The following is a 6,000-nucleotide window of genomic DNA, read 5'->3' on the forward strand; positions in this document are numbered from 1 at the left end:
TTTGATCTGTAGCTATATGATAAAATAAAAATAAATTTGGAAAAAGTCAGTATCAGATATCGAGCATGCTTCTCAGTTGATGAAGAAAATTTTCTCACTTGACAAATAATCAAAAGGGATATATTAAAGAGATCCATTCACCCTATTTCGTTATGCTGAGTTAGTTTTTACGTATACAGTTGGTTGATTTTTATTTTTCTGACAAGTGTAACAGGCAAAAGTGACAGTCAAGTCAGGATACAGAATGTCAGGACAATGGTTTGCTTTATATTTTACATTCTATTCATCGCAGACAATATACTTTCTCTATTTTAAATGAAGCAGTATATAACTTTGCACGCACATGATAAATTCACAATGTAAAAAAAAATCTACAAGCATTGAATGAATTTTGATTTGTTAAATAAATAATAAATAATTTCATTTGAATATTTTCTTATTTAAATAATCAAATTTTACATGAATAAATTATTTATTTAATTATATTCATATGTAATTTAGATATAATTGAAATTTTATATTAATATTATACTCATGTTCAACTTAAATATATTTTGATAATATTCTTGATCTTTAGTATTTCATCTCTTGCTATTTTTAATAATAAAAAAAATGAATAAATAAATTCAATGTTCCGTCTGTTATCATCGCAAACATAAACCCTCATTCTACCCCTATATTTAAAACTCTAAACCAGCATCAAAATCAATCTGGAGCCCACAGACGAATTATTTAAAAAGTCGAAATGATGGGATGGTTCTTGCAAGTTTTTTTATTTTCATTCAAAGGAGGGTAAAATTTACTGGAGTATACTCAAGAAGATTCACAAAAGACATCTAGTTTAAATAAAAATATATATTAAAATTTTTTTATGAATTTAAATATATATTTTTTTTTTTTTTTTGATAATTGAAATCATATTGCTTTTGAGTATATATATTTATTTTTTTAAATTCATCCTCTTTATCAGGTAATTTTCCAATTATTTTTAAAATATGAATTTTCAATTTTAATAAAGTATATTATTCTGTAAATTATATCGATTTATATAGTATAAATTTTAGTATTATTTTATATTTTTATTTTTAGATGAAAATTATTTGAATTTCATTTGAAAAATTAAAAAATTTCATGAACGAGCTTGCAAGCAGAATGATGGATCATTCAAATGGTTGGCAAGTTTCTCGTATTATCTTGGGGTTGCCAGTTAAATTTCAAGTGAACGAATATCCATGGCATACCAGTCTGCATACATACGACTTATTATACAGCTTATATACACACTGTGGAACTTCAATATCTGGTCTGTCTGAATAAGTGAGAAAGAAAACAATGCACGATTTTTTCGATATTTTAGAAATTTCTTGGATAACTTATACTTTGAACATAAAATAAAATTTATCTTATTTTCATGTATGAAAATTAATAAAATTTATATATGATATTTTATTTTATTTTTATACTTTTATTTTACAGTTTTATAATGATGATAATTTGGCCGAATATTTTACAGGATAATTATAGTCGATTGACAAAATATTTCGTTGCAGGTAAATCCTGGTTTTTTACTAAAGTATATTCAGCATTGAATTGAAATTTTTATCTTGATATTTTAGAATAATAAAATAACGTATATTTATTTGTAAAATATATTATACATTTTATGCACGTCTCAACCCTTCAGCCAGACTCACAAATGTACCCATGCAATCTCGTAATATTTCAAAATTTAATGTTTAATAATTTGCAACAAACTAAGTGGTAAAAGAAAAACCAGAAAAAAAAACTCGTAGAATTTTTAACAGCATAAAGTTAAAAAAATCTACAAAACCTTTTTGTCATATATATACAGTAGACTTTAGTGGCAAAAATAAAAAGTGCCATGAAGAAGAAAAAAAGAAAAAAAAAAGTTAAAGTTTTTGGTGAGAAAACTAATTCAACTTACAAAGTAGCTAAAAGTAAATTTTTCATTTTTTTATTATTATTATTAATATGAAATTTTTTTAATTTTATTTTTATTTCATTACAATGAATATTTTTATATTAAAAATTATTAAATAAATTCATTTAAATTATTGTCTCTTGTGCTGTTTAAATAATCTATACGACATTGTGGAAAATTATATTTAAATTGAAATTTTACATTACAAATATTTTCCTCAAAATTTAAATGGGTAAAAGCACAATGATACAAGACTCAGTAACAATATACGAAAGATACTGGAATACAGAAAAGCATGCATTTACTTTTATGAATATTAAACAGACTCGTTATGAAGGTTCAACGGAATGAGATATCTTCGAGAAATTTGATATTGTAGTTTCCAAGCTTTGCCAAATATTCAAAGCTTTAATTTCAAAATTAATATATCCCAAATTTCCACATATATTAACCTATCAATCTTGATATTTTTCATAGTCATAATCTTGATTAACTTTCTTGAAATATAAATTGAAAAATTAAAAATTAAAAATCTTCTAAAAGAAAGATTTATTTGTTCAAATAACAATCATCGAAATAATAAAAAAAAAAAAATGACATTGTAACTTGGATAATTTGTTCGTTGATCGACCATAAATACGTTATTGTTTTCCCTCTGCAAAAAAAAGGAAAAAAAAAAAAAAACACCGTTGGCTTCACGAGGGATGATTTTCAAAATTCACACGGAACAATTTTTATTTCTCTTGAGAATTGTCATTGGTGTATATATGAGTAAAAGATGCCATGATAATACTCAATGATATTGTATATTTTACCATTGAACAAAAAAAATTCATGGCCTTAAGAGATTTGAAATAGGGTGGACATGAGGATTTTAGATACTATGGCAAAATGCCTTGAGGGGCTAAAATAAGTCAGGTCCGATCCTTTCGTATTTATATACAAGACCCTTTTTGAAATTGTTGGTCATTATGAAGTGGACACGGTAACATCTAAAATGTCCAGACAAATCTAATCTCAAAATTCTTGTGTATGAACAAGAACAAGGGTTGTTTCAATTGAGAAGGGTTATTGCTGTTCATAGAAGTAGAAATTTACCGGGCTCTTAATTTTGTCTTCTCAAAACTACCCCTTGACCATGATGTTTATATACTATTTTCTATATAACTATTTTGAAGCTGTGTTAGATAATTTTGCCAAGTTCAATTTGATGTATGCCATATGTCAAAATGAGGATTATTATTTGTGTACTATTTTTACTTAGGTCAATACAGTACAAGAGACAAATACAGAAATATTTTTAACACTAAAAATCTATCCTAAAATGATCAAATTAATTTATTTCAATTGAAATTTTTATTTTCCCCCCAAATGAAAAAAAAATATAGATAAATTAATTTTTTTATTTAATGTCATTCTGAGATTTCTATTATTACGACTATACATAGCTTTTGTATAAAGCTTTTTATATATTTATTTTTATCATCATTATTTTTTTTCTTTTATTTTCAACATTGTGTTATTTTGGCATTTTTATTTATTTTTTGTTTCTACAAAAACCAGTAGAAAGTGAACGTTAATATATCTGTGGATATATAAAAGTATAAAACTAAAATTTCATGTATACATGAACGATCCTCGCCTTGTTCGTCAATAAAAAAGCTGCAATAAAAGCGTGCAACATAATCCTCATTGGCAGAGTGCCCGTAAAGTGAGGTAACACAACTTTTGGGTGAGCAAAAGCCCTTTTGTTTATACTCTATATACTTTTAAAGGTCCAATATCCCTTTTCGTATATACAATTTTGCCAAGGGCCAGACTTATATTAATCCTCACTCTGCACCTTTTAAATTGTATTATTATTATTATCTCTTAAAATTGTAGTCGTGTTATTATTAAAAGCAGTATTAAAATTCAAATATTTTTTATAGTCAATATAAATACCCTATTAATTTCATATTATATTTTAATAAAATAATAACAATTATAAATAATGTTTAAATAAATAAATCAACACTTTTGTTCCCCTAATTTTTATGCACATATTTTTTTACCCCCCGCCCCCCCCCTATTTATTTAATTTAATATAATTATTAATTTATATCAATAATTTTATGTTGCTAAATTTATATTTATTAATTACACTATATTTATTTTTGAATGCTACATTGAAAAAACATGGAACTATCACTGAATTAACTGGCAAGTTAGCTAACGATAAGTTGAATTTCTGCTTGTGGTTGAATCATCAAGCGGTATCATTCCACTCATTGGTATATAGAAAATATATTTCAATTTTTCCTTAACCGATTGTTGACAACGTACCACTAGAATATTTATTTTACAAATAATTTATTATTTATTATATCCAATTTTTATTTCACAATAATTGTGAATAATTATGTTCATTCAAAATTATTGAATGAATATTCTACAAAAAAATTTTAAAATTAATACGATATACTAATAAATTAAATTAAGCAAGAAATAGAGTACACAAAATGTGTGTTAGCTTTTGGTATTTACTATTGACGTAAACACCACCAATAGCGACATGTGTTGCTTTAAGTCAACACAAATTAGTCAATGTCAAAAATTAATTTAACTTGACAGTTCGGCAAATTTTAGATGCTTTTTTATGTTTTATAATAATAAGGAAATAACAATACAGATAACTGATAACTGTCGTCACGTTTAAATTAAATAGTAGTCAAATACTCGGTATGAATGATGAAATAAAAAAATTGTTTTTCTATTTTAAAATTATTGAATAGAATTTATAATATATTGTGATATTTTTTTTTTTTTTTTTTTATTGTTCAAGCTATTATTTATATATTTCTACGATTATTTCAGATAACTGATAACGTGTATTTGTTTATTTTTAGAAACCTTTAAATATAATTTTAAAATATTTTTAATTTAATATGTTAAAAAGTTTTAACATGTCAAGACGTTGGTTTTTATCTAGTGCAATGGAACAACGATTTTTAATTTTTTTAATTTTATCTTTATTTAGTTCGTTAAAGGTGCAATTAGTTTTTGCTTCTAGTCAAATACAGATTGATAAACTTTTACAAAACGAAGATAATAAATTTGTTAATAATGTCAAAGCTGGTATGTTTTATCAAAAATTATATTATTATTCTTTTATTGAAAACGTTTTATAACTATAATTTAATTTCTCTTTCTTCATTTAATTTTTAAATCAATTTAAATATTTTTTTCCATTATAAAAATTTTTCAAATAAATTAAAAATAGGAAAATAAAATAATAAAAAAAATGAGTTTAGCTGACTCATCTCGACTGATATCGGTCAACTAAAAATAATAATATAGTAATAAACTTTTAATCAATTGTTTCTAAATTAAATGCTTAAAATAAATATAAGGATAAAAAGATCTTTTTTATATATTTTAATTTGTTTAAAATAGTCTTTTATTTTATTTTTCAACAGATAAATTTATAAATAATTTTTCACTCAGCGAGAAAGATGAATCAACGACCATATGTCCCAGGTACTTTTGATTTGTGTAAATAAATTAAGCTTATAATTATAAATATTAATTTTTTGTTATTGTTTTATTTTGTGTAAGATACAACAATTAATAATTATCAATAACATTTTATTTTAGTGAGGCAATGTCCCAAGAAGCAATCTTACAAAAATATTCACGTAAAAATAAAGAAATTCAATCAAATGGTTTTTCTTTAAGTCGAGTACGTCGACAGATTCCCGAAAATCATGATAATCATTATTTTATTAATATAGTTATTTTTGCTGATACCTCAATGACTGATTATCATGGAAATGAACTTGAAAATTATATTAAACATATTATGGCAAAAGTAAATAATTAAAAAATATAAATAAATTTTATTTAAACACAATTATATGATATTAATAAATTAATAATTGTTATTATTTTTTTCTTTTCAGGTATCGAGAATGTATAAACATTTTTCAATTGGAAATTCAATTGCTTTTGGATCAGTAAAAATCGAAACAACAGATGAAGATTTTTTAGATAAAAATAAATATGAATTTAATACAACA

This window comes from Aphidius gifuensis, linkage group LG2, assembly GCF_014905175.1.
Source record: "Aphidius gifuensis isolate YNYX2018 linkage group LG2, ASM1490517v1, whole genome shotgun sequence".
NCBI lineage: Eukaryota > Metazoa > Arthropoda > Insecta > Hymenoptera > Braconidae > Aphidius > Aphidius gifuensis.